The 20,901-nt window shown below is 51.5% G+C and overlaps 1 protein-coding gene across 3 annotated transcripts in view; it reads right to left on the bottom strand.

Moving 5' to 3' along the window:
• The window catches only part of mbd1a (methyl-CpG binding domain protein 1a), a 78,140-nt gene that overhangs the window by 39,643 nt on the left and 17,596 nt on the right, over positions 1 to 20,901 (bottom strand). The window lies entirely within an intron of this gene.

The raw sequence follows: 20,901 nt of genomic DNA, 5'->3' as shown, positions 1-20,901 counted from the left end.
TAGCTCCACTAGCCTGGGAGTCTGGACTGCATCATGTTAGCTCCACTAGCCTGGGAGTCTGGACTGCATCATGTTAGCTCCACTAGCCTGGGAGTCTGGACTGCATCATGTTAGCTCCACTAGCCTGGGAGTCTGGACTGCATCATGTTAGCTCCACTAGCCTGGGAGTCTGGGCTGCATCATGCTAGCTCCACTAGCCTGGGAGTCTGGGCTGCATCATGTTAGCTCCACTAGCCTGGGAGTCTGGACTGCATCATGTTAGCTCCACTAGCCTGGGAGTCTGGGCTGCATCATGTTAGCTCCACTAGCCTGGGAGTCTGGACTGCATCATGTTAGCTCCACTAGCCTGGGAGTCTGGGCTGCATCATGTTAGCTCCACTAGCCTGGGAGTCTGGGCTGCATCATGTTAGCTCCACTAGCCTGGGAGTCTGGGCTGCATCATGTTAGCTCCACTAGCCTGGGAGTCTGGGCTGCATCATGTTAGCTCCACTAGCCTGGGAGTCTGGGCTGCATCATGTTAGCTCCACTAGCCTGGGAGTCTGCACTGCATCATGCTAGCTCCACTAACTCACTGCTAGCCTGGGAGTCTGGACTGCATCATGTTAGCTCCACTAGCCTGGGAGTCTGGACTGCATCATGTTAGCTCCACTAACTCACTGCTAGCCTGTACTGAGAGTCTGGGCTGCATCATGTTAGCTCCACTAACTCACTGCTAGCCTGTACGTCTGGGCTGCATCATGTTAGCTCCACTAACTCACTGCTAGCCTGGGAGTCTGGACTGCATCATGTTAGCTCCACTAAGTCACTGCTAGCCTGGGAGTCTGGGCTGCATCATGTTAGCTCCACTAACTCACTGCTAGCCTGGGAGTTTGGACTGCATCATGTTAGCTCCACTAGCCTGGGAGTCTGGACTGCATCATGTTAGCTCCACTAACTCACTGCTAGCCTGGGAGTCTGGGCTGCATCATGTTAGCTCCACTAACTCACTGCTAGCCTGGGAGTTTGGACTGCATCATGTTAGCTCCACTAACTCACTGCTAGCCTGGGAGTTTGGACTGCATCATGTTAGCTCCACTAACTCACTGCTAGCCTGGGAGTCTGGACTGCATCATGTTAGCTCCACTAACTCACTGCTAGCCTGTACTGAGAGTCTGGGCTGTATCATGTTAGCTCCACTAACTCACTGCTAGCCTGTACTGAGAGTCTGGGCTGTATCATGTTAGCTCCACTAAGTCACTGCTAGCCTGGGAGTTTGGACTGCATCATGTTAGCTCCACTAACTCACTGCTAGCCTGGGAGTTTGGACTGCATCATGTTAGCTCCACTAACTCACTGCTAGCCTGGGAGTTTGGACTGCATCATGTTAGCTCCACTAACTCACTGCTAGCCTGGGAGTCTGGGCTGCATCATGTTAGCTTCACTAACTCACTGCTAGCCTGGGAGTCTGGGCTGCATCATGTTAGCGCCACTAACTCACTGCTAGCCTGGGAGTCTGGGCTGCATCATGTTAGCTCCACTAAGTCACTGCTAGCCTGGGAGTCTGGACTGCATCATGTTAGCTCCACTAACTCACTGCTAGCCTGGGAGTCTGGACTGCATCATGTTAGCTCCACTAAGTCACTGCTAGCCTGGGAGTCTGGGCTGCATCATGTTAGCGCCACTAACTCACTGCTAGCCTGGGAGTCTGGGCTGCATCATGTTAGCTCCACTAAGTCACTGCTAGCCTGTACTGGGAGTCTGGGCTGCATCATGTTAGCTCCACTAAGTCACTGCTAGCCTGGGAGTCTGGGCTGCATCATGTTAGCTCCACTAACTCACTGCTAGCCTGGGAGTCTGGGCTGCATCATGTTAGCTCCACTAAGTCACTGCTAGCCTGGGAGTCTGGACTGCATCATGTTAGCTCCACTAAGTCACTGCTAGCCTGGGAGTCTGGACTGCATCATGTTAGCTCCACTAAGTCACTGCTAGCCTGGGAGCCTGGGCTGCATCATGTTAGCTACACTAAGTCACTGCTAGCCTGGGAGTCTGGACTGCATCATGTTAGCTCCACTAACTCACTGCTAGCCTGGGAGTCTGGACTGCATCATGTTAGCTCCACTAAGTCACTGCTAGCCTGGGAGTCTGGACTGCATCATGTTAGCTCCACTAACTCACTGCTAGCCTGTACTGGGAGTCTGGGCTGCATCATGTTAGCTCCACTAAGTCACTGCTAGCCTGGGAGTCTGGGCTGCATCATGTTAGCTCCACTAACTCACTGCTAGCCTGTACTGGGAGTCTGGGCTGCATCATGTTAGCTCCACTAACTCACTGCTAGCCTGGGAGTTTGGACTGCATCATGTTAGCTCCACTAACTCACTGCTAGCCTGGGAGTTTGGACTGCATCATGTTAGCTCCACTAACTCACTGCTAGCCTGGGAGTCTGGGCTGCATCATGTTAGCTCCACTAACTCACTGCTAGCCTGGGAGTCTGGACTGCATCATGTTAGCTCCACTAACTCACTGCTAGCCTGTACTGAGAGTCTGGGCTGTATCATGTTAGCTCCACTAACTCACTGCTAGCCTGTACTGAGAGTCTGGGCTGTATCATGTTAGCTCCACTAAGTCACTGCTAGCCTGGGAGTTTGGACTGCATCATGTTAGCTCCACTAACTCACTGCTAGCCTGGGAGTTTGGACTGCATCATGTTAGCTCCACTAACTCACTGCTAGTCTGGGAGTCTGGACTGCATCATGTTAGCTCCACTAAGTCACTGCTAGCCTGGGAGTCTGGACTGCATCATGTTAGCTCCACTAACTCACTGCTAGCCTGGGAGTCTGGACTGCATCATGCTAGCTCCACTAGCCTGGGAGTCTGGACTGCATCATGTTAGCTCCACTAGCCTGGGAGTCTGGACTGCATCATGCTAGCTCCACTAGCCTGGGAGTCTGGACTGCATCATGTTAGCTCCACTAGCCTGGGAGTCTGGACTGCATCATGTTAGCTCCACTAGCCTGGGAGTCTGGACTGCATCATGTTAGCTCCACTAGCCTGGGAGTCTGGACTGCATCATGCTAGCTCCACTAGCCTGGGAGTCTGGGCTGCATCATGCTAGCTCCACTAGCCTGGGAGTCTGGGCTGCATCATGTTAGCTCCACTAGCCTGGGAGTCTGGACTGCATCATGTTAGCTCCACTAGCCTGGGAGTCTGGGCTGCATCATGTTAGCTCCACTAGCCTGGGAGTCTGGGCTGCATCATGTTAGCTCCACTAGCCTGGGAGTCTGGGCTGCATCATGTTAGCTCCACTAGCCTGGGAGTCTGGGCTGCATCATGTTAGCTCCACTAGCCTGGGAGTCTGGGCTGCATCATGTTAGCTCCACTAGCCTGGGAGTCTGGGCTGCATCATGTTAGCTCCACTAGCCTGGGAGTCTGGGCTGCATCATGTTAGCTCCACTAGCCTGGGAGTCTGGGCTGCATCATGTTAGCTCCACTAGCCTGGGAGTCTGCACTGCATCATGCTAGCTCCACTAACTCACTGCTAGCCTGGGAGTCTGGACTGCATCATGTTAGCTCCACTAGCCTGGGAGTCTGGACTGCATCATGTTAGCTCCACTAACTCACTGCTAGCCTGTACTGAGAGTCTGGGCTGCATCATGTTAGCTCCACTAACTCACTGCTAGCCTGTACGTCTGGGCTGCATCATGTTAGCTCCACTAACTCACTGCTAGCCTGGGAGTCTGGACTGCATCATGTTAGCTCCACTAAGTCACTGCTAGCCTGGGAGTCTGGGCTGCATCATGTTAGCTCCACTAACTCACTGCTAGCCTGGGAGTTTGGACTGCATCATGTTAGCTCCACTAGCCTGGGAGTCTGGACTGCATCATGTTAGCTCCACTAACTCACTGCTAGCCTGGGAGTCTGGGCTGCATCATGTTAGCTCAATAACTCACTGCTAGCCTGGGAGTTTGGACTGCATCATGTTAGCTCCACTAGCCTGGGAGTTTGGACTGCATCATGTTAGCTCCACTAACTCACTGCTAGCCTGGGAGTCTGGGCTGCATCATGTTAGCTCCACTAACTCACTGCTAGCCTGTACTGAGAGTCTGGGCTGCATCATGTTAGCTCCACTAAGTTACTGCTAGCCTGGGAGTCTGGGCTGCATCATGTTAGCTCCACTAACTCACTGCTAGCCTGGGAGTCTGGACTGCATCATGTTAGCTCCACTAACTCACTGCTAGCCTGGGAGTCTGGGCTGCATCATGTTAGCTCCACTAACTCACTGCTAGCCTGTACGTCTGGGCTGCATCATGTTAGCTCCACTAACTCACTGCTAGCCTGGGAGTCTGGACTGCATCATGTTAGCTCCACTAAGTCACTGCTAGCCTGGGAGTCTGGGCTGCATCATGTTAGCTCCACTAACTCACTGCTAGCCTGGGAGTTTGGACTGCATCATGTTAGCTCCACTAGCCTGGGAGTCTGGACTGCATCATGTTAGCTCCACTAACTCACTGCTAGCCTGGGAGTCTGGGCTGCATCATGTTAGCTCCAATAACTCACTGCTAGCCTGGGAGTTTGGACTGCATCATGTTAGCTCCACTAGCCTGGGAGTTTGGACTGCATCATGTTAGCTCCACTAACTCACTGCTAGCCTGGGAGTCTGGGCTGCATCATGTTAGCTCCACTAACTCACTGCTAGCCTGTACTGAGAGTCTGGGCTGCATCATGTTAGCTCCACTAAGTCACTGCTAGCCTGGGAGCCTGGACTGCATCATGTTAGCTCCACTAACTCACTGCTAGCCTGGGAGTCTGGACTGCATCATGTTAGCTCCACTAAGTCACTGCTAGCCTGGGAGTCTGGACTGCATCATGTTAGCTCCACTAACTCACTGCTAGCCTGGGAGTCTGGGCTGCATCATGTTAGCTCCACTAACTCACTGCTAGCCTGTACTGGGAGTCTGGGCTGCATCATGTTAGCTCCACTAAGTCACTGCTAGCCTGGGAGTCTGGGCTGCATCATGTTAGCTCCACTAACTCACTGCTAGCCTGTACTGGGAGTCTGGGCTGCATCATGTTAGCTCCACTAACTCACTGCTAGCCTGGGAGTCTGGACTGCATCATGTTAGCTCCACTAACTCACTGCTAGCCTGGGAGTTTGGACTGCATCATGTTAGCTCCACTAACTCACTGCTAGCCTGGGAGTTTGGACTGCATCATGTTAGCTCCACTAACTCACTGCTAGCCTGGGAGTCTGGGCTGCATCATGTTAGCTCCACTAACTCACTGCTAGCCTGGGAGTCTGGACTGCATCATGTTAGCTCCACTAACTCACTGCTAGCCTGTACTGAGAGTCTGGGCTGTATCATGTTAGCTCCACTAACTCACTGCTAGCCTGTACTGAGAGTCTGGGCTGTATCATGTTAGCTCCACTAAGTCACTGCTAGCCTGGGAGTTTGGACTGCATCATGTTAGCTCCACTAACTCACTGCTAGCCTGGGAGTTTGGACTGCATCATGTTAGCTCCACTAACTCACTGCTAGTCTGGGAGTCTGGACTGCATCATGTTAGCTCCACTAACTCACTGCTAGCCTGGGAGTTTGGACTGCATCATGTTAGCTCCACTAACTCACTGCTAGCCTGGGAGTCTGGGCTGCATCATGTTAGCTCCACTAAGTCACTGCTAGCCTGGGAGTCTGGACTGCATCATGTTAGCTCCACTAACTCACTGCTAGCCTGGGAGTCTGGACTGCATCATGCTAGCTCCACTAGCCTGGGAGTCTGGACTGCATCATGTTAGCTCCACTAGCCTGGGAGTCTGGACTGCATCATGCTAGCTCCACTAGCCTGGGAGTCTGGACTGCATCATGTTAGCTCCACTAGCCTGGGAGTCTGGACTGCATCATGTTAGCTCCACTAGCCTGGGAGTCTGGACTGCATCATGTTAGCTCCACTAGCCTGGGAGTCTGGACTGCATCATGCTAGCTCCACTAGCCTGGGAGTCTGGGCTGCATCATGCTAGCTCCACTAGCCTGGGAGTCTGGGCTGCATCATGTTAGCTCCACTAGCCTGGGAGTCTGGACTGCATCATGTTAGCTCCACTAGCCTGGGAGTCTGGGCTGCATCATGTTAGCTCCACTAGCCTGGGAGTCTGGACTGCATCATGTTAGCTCCACTAGCCTGGGAGTCTGGGCTGCATCATGTTAGCTCCACTAGCCTGGGAGTCTGGGCTGCATCATGTTAGCTCCACTAGCCTGGGAGTCTGGGCTGCATCATGTTAGCTCCACTAGCCTGGGAGTCTGGGCTGCATCATGTTAGCTCCACTAGCCTGGGAGTCTGGGCTGCATCATGTTAGCTCCACTAGCCTGGGAGTCTGGGCTGCATCATGTTAGCTCCACTAGCCTGGGAGTCTGCACTGCATCATGCTAGCTCCACTAACTCACTGCTAGCCTGGGAGTCTGGACTGCATCATGTTAGCTCCACTAGCCTGGGAGTCTGGACTGCATCATGTTAGCTCCACTAACTCACTGCTAGCCTGTACTGAGAGTCTGGGCTGCATCATGTTAGCTCCACTAACTCACTGCTAGCCTGTACGTCTGGGCTGCATCATGTTAGCTCCACTAACTCACTGCTAGCCTGGGAGTCTGGACTGCATCATGTTAGCTCCACTAAGTCACTGCTAGCCTGGGAGTCTGGGCTGCATCATGTTAGCTCCACTAACTCACTGCTAGCCTGGGAGTTTGGACTGCATCATGTTAGCTCCACTAGCCTGGGAGTCTGGACTGCATCATGTTAGCTCCACTAACTCACTGCTAGCCTGGGAGTCTGGGCTGCATCATGTTAGCTCCAATAACTCACTGCTAGCCTGGGAGTTTGGACTGCATCATGTTAGCTCCACTAGCCTGGGAGTTTGGACTGCATCATGTTAGCTCCACTAACTCACTGCTAGCCTGGGAGTCTGGGCTGCATCATGTTAGCTCCACTAACTCACTGCTAGCCTGTACTGAGAGTCTGGGCTGCATCATGTTAGCTCCACTAAGTTACTGCTAGCCTGGGAGTCTGGGCTGCATCATGTTAGCTCCACTAACTCACTGCTAGCCTGGGAGTCTGGACTGCATCATGTTAGCTCCACTAACTCACTGCTAGCCTGGGAGTCTGGGCTGCATCATGTTAGCTCCACTAACTCACTGCTAGCCTGTACGTCTGGGCTGCATCATGTTAGCTCCACTAACTCACTGCTAGCCTGGGAGTCTGGACTGCATCATGTTAGCTCCACTAAGTCACTGCTAGCCTGGGAGTCTGGGCTGCATCATGTTAGCTCCACTAACTCACTGCTAGCCTGGGAGTTTGGACTGCATCATGTTAGCTCCACTAGCCTGGGAGTCTGGACTGCATCATGTTAGCTCCACTAACTCACTGCTAGCCTGGGAGTCTGGGCTGCATCATGTTAGCTCCAATAACTCACTGCTAGCCTGGGAGTTTGGACTGCATCATGTTAGCTCCACTAGCCTGGGAGTTTGGACTGCATCATGTTAGCTCCACTAACTCACTGCTAGCCTGGGAGTCTGGGCTGCATCATGTTAGCTCCACTAACTCACTGCTAGCCTGTACTGAGAGTCTGGGCTGCATCATGTTAGCTCCACTAAGTTACTGCTAGCCTGGGAGTCTGGGCTGCATCATGTTAGCTCCACTAACTCACTGCTAGCCTGGGAGTCTGGACTGCATCATGTTAGCTCCACTAACTCACTGCTAGCCTGGGAGTCTGGGCTGCATCATGTTAGCTCCACTAACTCACTGCTAGCCTGGGAGTTTGGACTGCATCATGTTAGCTCCACTAACTCACTGCTAGCCTGGGAGTTTGGACTGCATCATGTTAGCTCCACTAACTCACTGCTAGCCTGGGAGTTTGGACTGCATCATGTTAGCTCCACTAACTCACTGCTAGCCTGGGAGTTTGGACTGCATCATGTTAGCTCCACTAACTCACTGCTAGCCTGGGAGTTTGGACTGCATCATGTTAGCTCCACTAACTCACTGCTAGCCTGGGAGTCTGGACTGCATCATGTTAGCTCCACTAACTCACTGCTAGCCTGTACTGAGAGTCTGGGCTGTATCATGTTAGCTCCACTAACTCACTGCTAGCCTGTACTGAGAGTCTGGGCTGCATCATGTTAGCTCCACTAAGTTACTGCTAGCCTGGGAGTCTGGGCTGCATCATGTTAGCTCCACTAACTCACTGCTAGCCTGGGAGTCTGGGCTGCATCATGTTAGCTCCAATAACTCACTGCTAGCCTGGGAGTTTGGACTGCATCATGTTAGCTCCACTAGCCTGGGAGTTTGGACTGCATCATGTTAGCTCCACTAACTCACTGCTAGCCTGGGAGTCTGGGCTGCATCATGTTAGCTCCACTAACTCACTGCTAGCCTGTACTGAGAGTCTGGGCTGCATCATGTTAGCTCCACTAAGTTACTGCTAGCCTGGGAGTCTGGGCTGCATCATGTTAGCTCCACTAACTCACTGCTAGCCTGGGAGTCTGGACTGCATCATGTTAGCTCCACTAACTCACTGCTAGCCTGGGAGTCTGGGCTGCATCATGTTAGCTCCACTAACTCACTGCTAGCCTGTACGTCTGGGCTGCATCATGTTAGCTCCACTAACTCACTGCTAGCCTGGGAGTCTGGACTGCATCATGTTAGCTCCACTAAGTCACTGCTAGCCTGGGAGTCTGGGCTGCATCATGTTAGCTCCACTAACTCACTGCTAGCCTGGGAGTTTGGACTGCATCATGTTAGCTCCACTAGCCTGGGAGTCTGGACTGCATCATGTTAGCTCCACTAACTCACTGCTAGCCTGGGAGTCTGGGCTGCATCATGTTAGCTCCAATAACTCACTGCTAGCCTGGGAGTTTGGACTGCATCATGTTAGCTCCACTAGCCTGGGAGTTTGGACTGCATCATGTTAGCTCCACTAACTCACTGCTAGCCTGGGAGTCTGGGCTGCATCATGTTAGCTCCACTAACTCACTGCTAGCCTGTACTGAGAGTCTGGGCTGCATCATGTTAGCTCCACTAAGTTACTGCTAGCCTGGGAGTCTGGGCTGCATCATGTTAGCTCCACTAACTCACTGCTAGCCTGGGAGTCTGGACTGCATCATGTTAGCTCCACTAACTCACTGCTAGCCTGGGAGTCTGGGCTGCATCATGTTAGCTCCACTAACTCACTGCTAGCCTGGGAGTTTGGACTGCATCATGTTAGCTCCACTAACTCACTGCTAGCCTGGGAGTTTGGACTGCATCATGTTAGCTCCACTAACTCACTGCTAGCCTGGGAGTTTGGACTGCATCATGTTAGCTCCACTAACTCACTGCTAGCCTGGGAGTTTGGACTGCATCATGTTAGCTCCACTAACTCACTGCTAGCCTGGGAGTTTGGACTGCATCATGTTAGCTCCACTAACTCACTGCTAGCCTGGGAGTCTGGACTGCATCATGTTAGCTCCACTAACTCACTGCTAGCCTGTACTGAGAGTCTGGGCTGTATCATGTTAGCTCCACTAACTCACTGCTAGCCTGTACTGAGAGTCTGGGCTGTATCATGTTAGCTCCACTAAGTCACTGCTAGCCTGGGAGTTTGGACTGCATCATGTTAGCTCCACTAACTCACTGCTAGCCTGGGAGTTTGGACTGCATCATGTTAGCTCCACTAACTCACTGCTAGCCTGGGAGTTTGGACTGCATCATGTTAGCTCCACTAACTCACTGCTAGCCTGGGAGTCTGGACTGCATCATGTTAGCTCCACTAACTCACTGCTAGCCTGGGAGTTTGGACTGCATCATGTTAGCTCCACTAACTCACTGCTAGCCTGGGAGTCTGGGCTGCATCATGTTAGCGCCACTAACTCACTGCTAGCCTGGGAGTCTGGGCTGCATCATGTTAGCTCCACTAAGTCACTGCTAGCCTGGGAGTCTGGACTGCATCATGTTAGCTCCACTAACTCACTGCTAGCCTGGGAGTCTGGACTGCATCATGTTAGCTCCACTAAGTCACTGCTAGCCTGGGAGTCTGGGCTGCATCATGTTAGCGCCACTAACTCACTGCTAGCCTGGGAGTCTGGGCTGCATCATGTTAGCTCCACTAAGTCACTGCTAGCCTGTACTGGGAGTCTGGGCTGCATCATGTTAGCTCCACTAAGTCACTGCTAGCCTGGGAGTCTGGGCTGCATCATGTTAGCTCCACTAACTCACTGCTAGCCTGGGAGTCTGGGCTGCATCATGTTAGCTCCACTAAGTCACTGCTAGCCTGGGAGTCTGGACTGCATCATGTTAGCTCCACTAAGTCACTGCTAGCCTGGGAGTCTGGACTGCATCATGTTAGCTCCACTAAGTCACTGCTAGCCTGGGAGCCTGGGCTGCATCATGTTAGCTCCACTAAGTCACTGCTAGCCTGGGAGTCTGGACTGCATCATGTTAGCTCCACTAACTCACTGCTAGCCTGGGAGTCTGGACTGCATCATGTTAGCTCCACTAAGTCACTGCTAGCCTGGGAGTCTGGACTGCATCATGTTAGCTCCACTAACTCACTGCTAGCCTGGGAGTCTGGGCTGCATCATGTTAGCTCCACTAACTCACTGCTAGCCTGTACTGGGAGTCTGGGCTGCATCATGTTAGCTCCACTAAGTCACTGCTAGCCTGGGAGTCTGGGCTGCATCATGTTAGCTCCACTAACTCACTGCTAGCCTGTACTGGGAGTCTGGGCTGCATCATGTTAGCTCCACTAACTCACTGCTAGCCTGGGAGTCTGGACTGCATCATGTTAGCTCCACTAACTCACTGCTAGCCTGGGAGTCTGGACTGCATCATGTTAGCTCCACTAACTCACTGCTAGCCTGGGAGTTTGGACTGCATCATGTTAGCTCCACTAACTCACTGCTAGCCTGGGAGTTTGGACTGCATCATGTTAGCTCCACTAACTCACTGCTAGCCTGGGAGTCTGGGCTGCATCATGTTAGCTCCACTAACTCACTGCTAGCCTGGGAGTCTGGACTGCATCATGTTAGCTCCACTAACTCACTGCTAGCCTGGGAGTCTGGACTGCATCATGTTAGCTCCACTAACTCACTGCTAGCCTGTACTGAGAGTCTGGGCTGTATCATGTTAGCTCCACTAACTCACTGCTAGCCTGTACTGAGAGTCTGGGCTGTATCATGTTAGCTCCACTAAGTCACTGCTAGCCTGGGAGTTTGGACTGCATCATGTTAGCTCCACTAACTCACTGCTAGCCTGGGAGTTTGGACTGCATCATGTTAGCTCCACTAACTCACTGCTAGTCTGGGAGTCTGGACTGCATCATGTTAGCTCCACTAACTCACTGCTAGCCTGGGAGTTTGGACTGCATCATGTTAGCTCCACTAACTCACTGCTAGCCTGGGAGTCTGGGCTGCATCATGTTAGCTCCACTAAGTCACTGCTAGCCTGGGAGTCTGGACTGCATCATGTTAGCTCCACTAACTCACTGCTAGCCTGGGAGTCTGGACTGCATCATGTTAGCTCCACTAAGTCACTGCTAGCCTGGGAGTCTGGACTGCATCATGTTAACTCCACTAACTCACTGCTAGCCTGGGAGTCTGGGCTGCATCATGTTAGCGCCACTAACTCACTGCTAGCCTGGGAGTCTGGGCTGCATCATGTTAGCTCCACTAAGTCACTGCTAGCCTGTACTGGGAGTCTGGGCTGCATCATGTTAGCTCCACTAACTCACTGCTAGCCTGGGAGTCTGGACTGCATCATGTTAGCTCCACTAAGTCACTGCTAGCCTGGGAGTCTGGACTGCATCATGTTAGCTCCACTAAGTCACTGCTAGCCTGGGAGTCTGGACTGCATCATGTTAGCTCCACTAAGTCACTGCTAGCCTGGGAGTCTGGACTGCATCATGTTAGCTCCACTAAGTCACTGCTAACCTGGGAGTCTGGGCTGCATCATGTTAGCGCCACTAACTCACTGCTAGCCTGGGAGTCTGGGCTGCATCATGTTAGCTCCACTAAGTCACTGCTAGCCTGTACTGGGAGTCTGGGCTGCATCATGTTAGCTCCACTAACTCACTGCTAGCCTGGGAGTCTGGACTGCATCATGTTAGCTCCACTAAGTCACTGCTAGCCTGGGAGTCTGGACTGCATCATGTTAGCTCCACTAAGTCATTGCTAGCCTGGGAGTCTGGACTGCATCATGTTAGCTCCACTAAGTCACTGCTAGCCTGGGAGTCTGGACTGCATCATGTTAGCTCCACTAAGTCACTGCTAACCTGGGAGTCTGGACTGCATCATGTTAGCTCCACTAACTCACTGCTAGCCTGGGAGTCTGGACTGCATCATGTTAGCTCCACTAAGTCACTGCTAGCCTGGGAGTCTGGGCTGCATCATGTTAGCTCCACTAACTCACTGCTAGCCTGGGAGTTTGGACTGCATCATGTTAGCTCCACTAGCCTGGGAGTCTGGACTGCATCATGTTAGCTCCACTAACTCACTGCTAGCCTGGGAGTCTGGGCTGCATCATGTTAGCTCCAATAACTCACTGCTAGCCTGGGAGTTTGGACTGCATCATGTTAGCTCCACTAGCCTGGGAGTTTGGACTGCATCATGTTAGCTCCACTAACTCACTGCTAGCCTGGGAGTCTGGGCTGCATCATGTTAGCTCCACTAACTCACTGCTAGCCTGTACTGAGAGTCTGGGCTGCATCATGTTAGCTCCACTAAGTTACTGCTAGCCTGGGAGTCTGGGCTGCATCATGTTAGCTCCACTAACTCACTGCTAGCCTGGGAGTCTGGACTGCATCATGTTAGCTCCACTAACTCACTGCTAGCCTGGGAGTCTGGGCTGCATCATGTTAGCTCCACTAACTCACTGCTAGCCTGTACGTCTGGGCTGCATCATGTTAGCTCCACTAACTCACTGCTAGCCTGGGAGTCTGGACTGCATCATGTTAGCTCCACTAAGTCACTGCTAGCCTGGGAGTCTGGGCTGCATCATGTTAGCTCCACTAACTCACTGCTAGCCTGGGAGTTTGGACTGCATCATGTTAGCTCCACTAGCCTGGGAGTCTGGACTGCATCATGTTAGCTCCACTAACTCACTGCTAGCCTGGGAGTCTGGGCTGCATCATGTTAGCTCCAATAACTCACTGCTAGCCTGGGAGTTTGGACTGCATCATGTTAGCTCCACTAGCCTGGGAGTTTGGACTGCATCATGTTAGCTCCACTAACTCACTGCTAGCCTGGGAGTCTGGGCTGCATCATGTTAGCTCCACTAACTCACTGCTAGCCTGTACTGAGAGTCTGGGCTGCATCATGTTAGCTCCACTAAGTCACTGCTAGCCTGGGAGCCTGGGCTGCATCATGTTAGCTACACTAAGTCACTGCTAGCCTGGGAGTCTGGACTGCATCATGTTAGCTCCACTAACTCACTGCTAGCCTGGGAGTCTGGACTGCATCATGTTAGCTCCACTAAGTCACTGCTAGCCTGGGAGTCTGGACTGCATCATGTTAGCTCCACTAACTCACTGCTAGCCTGGGAGTCTGGGCTGCATCATGTTAGCTCCACTAACTCACTGCTAGCCTGTACTGGGAGTCTGGGCTGCATCATGTTAGCTCCACTAAGTCACTGCTAGCCTGGGAGTCTGGGCTGCATCATGTTAGCTCCACTAACTCACTGCTAGCCTGTACTGGGAGTCTGGGCTGCATCATGTTAGCTCCACTAACTCACTGCTAGCCTGGGAGTCTGGACTGCATCATGTTAGCTCCACTAACTCACTGCTAGCCTGGGAGTTTGGACTGCATCATGTTAGCTCCACTAACTCACTGCTAGCCTGGGAGTTTGGACTGCATCATGTTAGCTCCACTAACTCACTGCTAGCCTGGGAGTCTGGGCTGCATCATGTTAGCTCCACTAACTCACTGCTAGCCTGGGAGTCTGGACTGCATCATGTTAGCTCCACTAACTCACTGCTAGCCTGTACTGAGAGTCTGGGCTGTATCATGTTAGCTCCACTAACTCACTGCTAGCCTGTACTGAGAGTCTGGGCTGTATCATGTTAGCTCCACTAAGTCACTGCTAGCCTGGGAGTTTGGACTGCATCATGTTAGCTCCACTAACTCACTGCTAGCCTGGGAGTTTGGACTGCATCATGTTAGCTCCACTAACTCACTGCTAGTCTGGGAGTCTGGACTGCATCATGTTAGCTCCACTAACTCACTGCTAGCCTGGGAGTTTGGACTGCATCATGTTAGCTCCACTAACTCACTGCTAGCCTGGGAGTCTGGGCTGCATCATGTTAGCTCCACTAAGTCACTGCTAGCCTGGGAGTCTGGACTGCATCATGTTAGCTCCACTAACTCACTGCTAGCCTGGGAGTCTGGACTGCATCATGCTAGCTCCACTAGCCTGGGAGTCTGGACTGCATCATGTTAGCTCCACTAGCCTGGGAGTCTGGACTGCATCATGCTAGCTCCACTAGCCTGGGAGTCTGGACTGCATCATGTTAGCTCCACTAGCCTGGGAGTCTGGACTGCATCATGTTAGCTCCACTAGCCTGGGAGTCTGGACTGCATCATGTTAGCTCCACTAGCCTGGGAGTCTGGACTGCATCATGCTAGCTCCACTAGCCTGGGAGTCTGGGCTGCATCATGCTAGCTCCACTAGCCTGGGAGTCTGGGCTGCATCATGTTAGCTCCACTAGCCTGGGAGTCTGGACTGCATCATGTTAGCTCCACTAGCCTGGGAGTCTGGGCTGCATCATGTTAGCTCCACTAGCCTGGGAGTCTGGACTGCATCATGTTAGCTCCACTAGCCTGGGAGTCTGGGCTGCATCATGTTAGCTCCACTAGCCTGGGAGTCTGGGCTGCATCATGTTAGCTCCACTAGCCTGGGAGTCTGGGCTGCATCATGTTAGCTCCACTAGCCTGGGAGTCTGGGCTGCATCATGTTAGCTCCACTAGCCTGGGAGTCTGGGCTGCATCATGTTAGCTCCACTAGCCTGGGAGTCTGGGCTGCATCATGTTAGCTCCACTAGCCTGGGAGTCTGCACTGCATCATGCTAGCTCCACTAACTCACTGCTAGCCTGGGAGTCTGGACTGCATCATGTTAGCTCCACTAGCCTGGGAGTCTGGACTGCATCATGTTAGCTCCACTAACTCACTGCTAGCCTGTACTGAGAGTCTGGGCTGCATCATGTTAGCTCCACTAACTCACTGCTAGCCTGTACGTCTGGGCTGCATCATGTTAGCTCCACTAACTCACTGCTAGCCTGGGAGTCTGGACTGCATCATGTTAGCTCCACTAAGTCACTGCTAGCCTGGGAGTCTGGGCTGCATCATGTTAGCTCCACTAACTCACTGCTAGCCTGGGAGTTTGGACTGCATCATGTTAGCTCCACTAGCCTGGGAGTCTGGACTGCATCATGTTAGCTCCACTAACTCACTGCTAGCCTGGGAGTCTGGGCTGCATCATGTTAGCTCCAATAACTCACTGCTAGCCTGGGAGTTTGGACTGCATCATGTTAGCTCCACTAGCCTGGGAGTTTGGACTGCATCATGTTAGCTCCACTAACTCACTGCTAGCCTGGGAGTCTGGGCTGCATCATGTTAGCTCCACTAACTCACTGCTAGCCTGTACTGAGAGTCTGGGCTGCATCATGTTAGCTCCACTAAGTTACTGCTAGCCTGGGAGTCTGGGCTGCATCATGTTAGCTCCACTAACTCACTGCTAGCCTGGGAGTCTGGACTGCATCATGTTAGCTCCACTAACTCACTGCTAGCCTGGGAGTCTGGGCTGCATCATGTTAGCTCCACTAACTCACTGCTAGCCTGTACGTCTGGGCTGCATCATGTTAGCTCCACTAACTCACTGCTAGCCTGGGAGTCTGGACTGCATCATGTTAGCTCCACTAAGTCACTGCTAGCCTGGGAGTCTGGGCTGCATCATGTTAGCTCCACTAACTCACTGCTAGCCTGGGAGTTTGGACTGCATCATGTTAGCTCCACTAGCCTGGGAGTCTGGACTGCATCATGTTAGCTCCACTAACTCACTGCTAGCCTGGGAGTCTGGGCTGCATCATGTTAGCTCCAATAACTCACTGCTAGCCTGGGAGTTTGGACTGCATCATGTTAGCTCCACTAGCCTGGGAGTTTGGACTGCATCATGTTAGCTCCACTAACTCACTGCTAGCCTGGGAGTCTGGGCTGCATCATGTTAGCTCCACTAACTCACTGCTAGCCTGTACTGAGAGTCTGGGCTGCATCATGTTAGCTCCACTAAGTTACTGCTAGCCTGGGAGTCTGGGCTGCATCATGTTAGCTCCACTAACTCACTGCTAGCCTGGGAGTCTGGACTGCATCATGTTAGCTCCACTAACTCACTGCTAGCCTGGGAGTCTGGGCTGCATCATGTTAGCTCCACTAACTCACTGCTAGCCTGGGAGTTTGGACTGCATCATGTTAGCTCCACTAACTCACTGCTAGCCTGGGAGTTTGGACTGCATCATGTTAGCTCCACTAACTCACTGCTAGCCTGGGAGTTTGGACTGCATCATGTTAGCTCCACTAACTCACTGCTAGCCTGGGAGTCTGGACTGCATCATGTTAGCTCCACTAACTCACTGCTAGCCTGGGAGTTTGGACTGCATCATGTTAGCTCCACTAACTCACTGCTAGCCTGGGAGTCTGGGCTGCATCATGTTAGCGCCACTAACTCACTGCTAGCCTGGGAGTCTGGGCTGCATCATGTTAGCTCCACTAAGTCACTGCTAGCCTGGGAGTCTGGACTGCATCATGTTAGCTCCACTAACTCACTGCTAGCCTGGGAGTCTGGACTGCATCATGTTAGCTCCACTAAGTCACTGCTAGCCTGGGAGTCTGGGCTGCATCATGTTAGCGCCACTAACTCACTGCTAGCCTGGGAGTCTGGGCTGCATCATGTTAGCTCCACTAAGTCACTGCTAGCCTGTACTGGGAGTCTGGGCTGCATCATGTTAGCTCCACTAAGTCACTGCTAGCCTGGGAGTCTGGGCTGCATCATGTTAGCTCCACTAACTCACTGCTAGCCTGGGAGTCTGGGCTGCATCATGTTAGCTCCACTAAGTCACTGCTAGCCTGGGAGTCTGGACTGCATCATGTTAGCTCCACTAAGTCACTGCTAGCCTGGGAGTCTGGACTGCATCATGTTAGCTCCACTAAGTCACTGCTAGCCTGGGAGCCTGGGCTGCATCATGTTAGCTCCACTAAGTCACTGCTAGCCTGGGAGTCTGGACTGCATCATGTTAGCTCCACTAACTCACTGCTAGCCTGGGAGTCTGGACTGCATCATGTTAGCTCCACTAAGTCACTGCTAGCCTGGGAGTCTGGACTGCATCATGTTAGCTCCACTAACTCACTGCTAGCCTGGGAGTCTGGGCTGCATCATGTTAGCTCCACTAACTCACTGCTAGCCTGTACTGGGAGTCTGGGCTGCATCATGTTAGCTCCACTAAGTCACTGCTAGCCTGGGAGTCTGGGCTGCATCATGTTAGCTCCACTAACTCACTGCTAGCCTGTACTGGGAGTCTGGGCTGCATCATGTTAGCTCCACTAACTCACTGCTAGCCTGGGAGTCTGGACTGCATCATGTTAGCTCCACTAACTCACTGCTAGCCTGGGAGTCTGGACTGCATCATGTTAGCTCCACTAACTCACTGCTAGCCTGGGAGTTTGGACTGCATCATGTTAGCTCCACTAACTCACTGCTAGCCTGGGAGTTTGGACTGCATCATGTTAGCTCCACTAACTCACTGCTAGCCTGGGAGTCTGGGCTGCATCATGTTAGCTCCACTAACTCACTGCTAGCCTGGGAGTCTGGACTGCATCATGTTAGCTCCACTAACTCACTGCTAGCCTGGGAGTCTGGACTGCATCATGTTAGCTCCACTAACTCACTGCTAGCCTGTACTGAGAGTCTGGGCTGTATCATGTTAGCTCCACTAACTCACTGCTAGCCTGTACTGAGAGTCTGGGCTGTATCATGTTAGCTCCACTAAGTCACTGCTAGCCTGGGAGTTTGGACTGCATCATGTTAGCTCCACTAACTCACTGCTAGCCTGGGAGTTTGGACTGCATCATGTTAGCTCCACTAACTCACTGCTAGTCTGGGAGTCTGGACTGCATCATGTTAGCTCCACTAACTCACTGCTAGCCTGGGAGTTTGGACTGCATCATGTTAGCTCCACTAACTCACTGCTAGCCTGGGAGTCTGGGCTGCATCATGTTAGCTCCACTAAGTCACTGCTAGCCTGGGAGTCTGGACTGCATCATGTTAGCTCCACTAACTCACTGCTAGCCTGGGAGTCTGGACTGCATCATGTTAGCTCCACTAAGTCACTGCTAGCCTGGGAGTCTGGACTGCATCATGTTAACTCCACTAACTCACTGCTAGCCTGGGAGTCTGGGCTGCATCATGTTAGCGCCACTAACTCACTGCTAGCCTGGGAGTCTGGGCTGCATCATGTTAGCTCCACTAAGTCACTGCTAGCCTGTACTGGGAGTCTGGGCTGCATCATGTTAGCTCCACTAACTCACTGCTAGCCTGGGAGTCTGGACTGCATCATGTTAGCTCCACTAAGTCACTGCTAGCCTGGGAGTCTGGACTGCATCATGTTAGCTCCACTAAGTCACTGCTAGCCTGGGAGTCTGGACTGCATCATGTTAGCTCCACTAAGTCACTGCTAGCCTGGGAGTCTGGACTGCATCATGTTAGCTCCACTAAGTCACTGCTAACCTGGGAGTCTGGACTGCATCATGTTAGCTCCACTAAGTCACTGCTAGCCTGGGAGTCTGGGCTGCATCATGTTAGCTCCCCTAGCCTGGGAGTCTGGACTGCATCATGTTAGCTCCACTAAGTCACTGCTAGCCTGTGAGTCTGGACTGCATCATGTTAGCTCCACTAAGTCACTGCTAGCCTGGGAGTCTGGACTGCATCATGTTAGCTCCACTAGCCTGGGAGTCTGGACTGCATCATGTTAGCTCCACTAAGTCACTGCTAGCCTGGGAGTCTGGACTGCATCATGTTAGCTCCCCTAGCCTGGGAGTCTGGACTGCATCATGTTAGCTCCCCTCTCATGCTGCACAGAAGTTAACATGCTTGAATAATGTGATACGGCATGTAGAGATGTTGAAACTGCCATTATTTTATCGGTTTTCCTTTAAAACAATGAGAAAAATCCTAAAATTACACGTCAATAAACAAAGTAGAATAATGGTCTTATTACTTATGTATGACCACTAGGGCGATGAAGTGATATCTACCTGAAACCCTTTACAGGCTGAAAACACTGCTCGCGTCGCGTGCGTGAGCATTGCAAAATAAATGTAGAAATCTATATTACTCAATTATTGCGTTGCCAAAGACTAAAATAAAAGTCAGTTCTATGTGACGCAAATCTTGCTGCAAGTCCTGCCTCGTCGGTTTATAGAAGCAGGTACCCACGTGACATCTCCTCATTGGTTTATAGAAGCAGGTACCCACGTGACATCTCCTCATTGGTTATACCCACATGGGTGACTGAAAAACGAACGATGTCGTTGGCAGTAATGCACCTAATTTATGAAAGTTGCCAATCACAATATAAAGTCAACAGAAGAAAAAGCCTGGAAGGAGGTGAGGTGACTGCAAGTGCAAGCTAGCTAGCTAAATTGCCATAAATGTTGAATGCTTTTCAACCTGTCCCCAAATTAATGTAATTGGTTCAGAGTTTGTTTTGATATATTAACCTGTGTGTCGTGATCGCGTTTGGTGTGGGGGGACAAAATACATCTATGCACGATGGCGCATGCACGCAGTCGGTTTGGGTTCCGTGTTAAACACGGTATAACTGAGTTCTATATCTACCTGAAACCCTTTAGACTACAGGCATGGCCGATTAATTAGGGCCAATTTCAAGTTTTTATAAATCGGTAATTGTCATTTTTGGACGCCGATTATGGCCGATTACATTGCACTCCACGAGGAGACTGCATGGTAGGCTGACCACCTGTTACGCGAGTGCAGCAAGGAGCCAAGGTATGTTGCTAGCTAGCATTAAACTTATCTTATAAAAAAAACAATCAATCTTAACATAATCACCAGTTAAACTAGTAATATCATCAACCATGTGTAGTTATCTAGCTTGTCCTGCGTTGCATATAATCAATTCGGTGCCTGTTAATTTATCATTGAATCATAGCCTACTTTGCCAAACGGGGGATTTAACATGTGCATTCATGAAAAAATGACTGTCGTTGCACCAATACGTACCTACGCATAAACATCAATGCCTTTCTTAAAATCAATACACAAGTAAAAACAATTAAACCTGCATATTTAGTTAATATTGCTAACATGAATAAAAAAATGTGAAATTGTGTCACTTCTCTTGCGTTCTGTGCAAGCAGAGCCAGCATTTTGGCAGAATTTTGGGCCGTCTGGCTCGTTGCGAACTGTGTAAAGACCATTTCTTCTTAACAAAGATTAATTAATTTGCCAGAATTTTACATATTTATGACATAACATTGAAGTTTGTGCAATGTAATTGCAATATTTAGACTTCGGGTTGCTGCGGTTCCGTATTTCATGGGGAACAACTAAAAAATAAAAAATGAATTATACATCTAATTTATTTATGATCCTATATTGATGGAACGGTTCACAACCCTATACATCCACCTGAATGACCCAGATGCTAAGGAGAAGTCCCTAACTGTTTCCTGGGCGTGCTGGAAGCGGTCTGTATGCAGCCAAAATGCGGTCAGATTCCTAGAGCAGCACTGCCCCCTCAAGATTCTGAGCCTGCTTGGTAGGGTTGGTCCTACAAAGCCAAAGCCCCCTAAAGGGAGAGCATAATATACAAGGAAATTCTCAAAGCTGCTGATGAGAAC

Source organism: Oncorhynchus nerka, linkage group LG7, assembly GCF_034236695.1.
Source record: "Oncorhynchus nerka isolate Pitt River linkage group LG7, Oner_Uvic_2.0, whole genome shotgun sequence".
Lineage (NCBI taxonomy): Eukaryota > Metazoa > Chordata > Actinopteri > Salmoniformes > Salmonidae > Oncorhynchus > Oncorhynchus nerka.
This window is presented reverse-complemented; position numbering and strand designations above follow the sequence as displayed.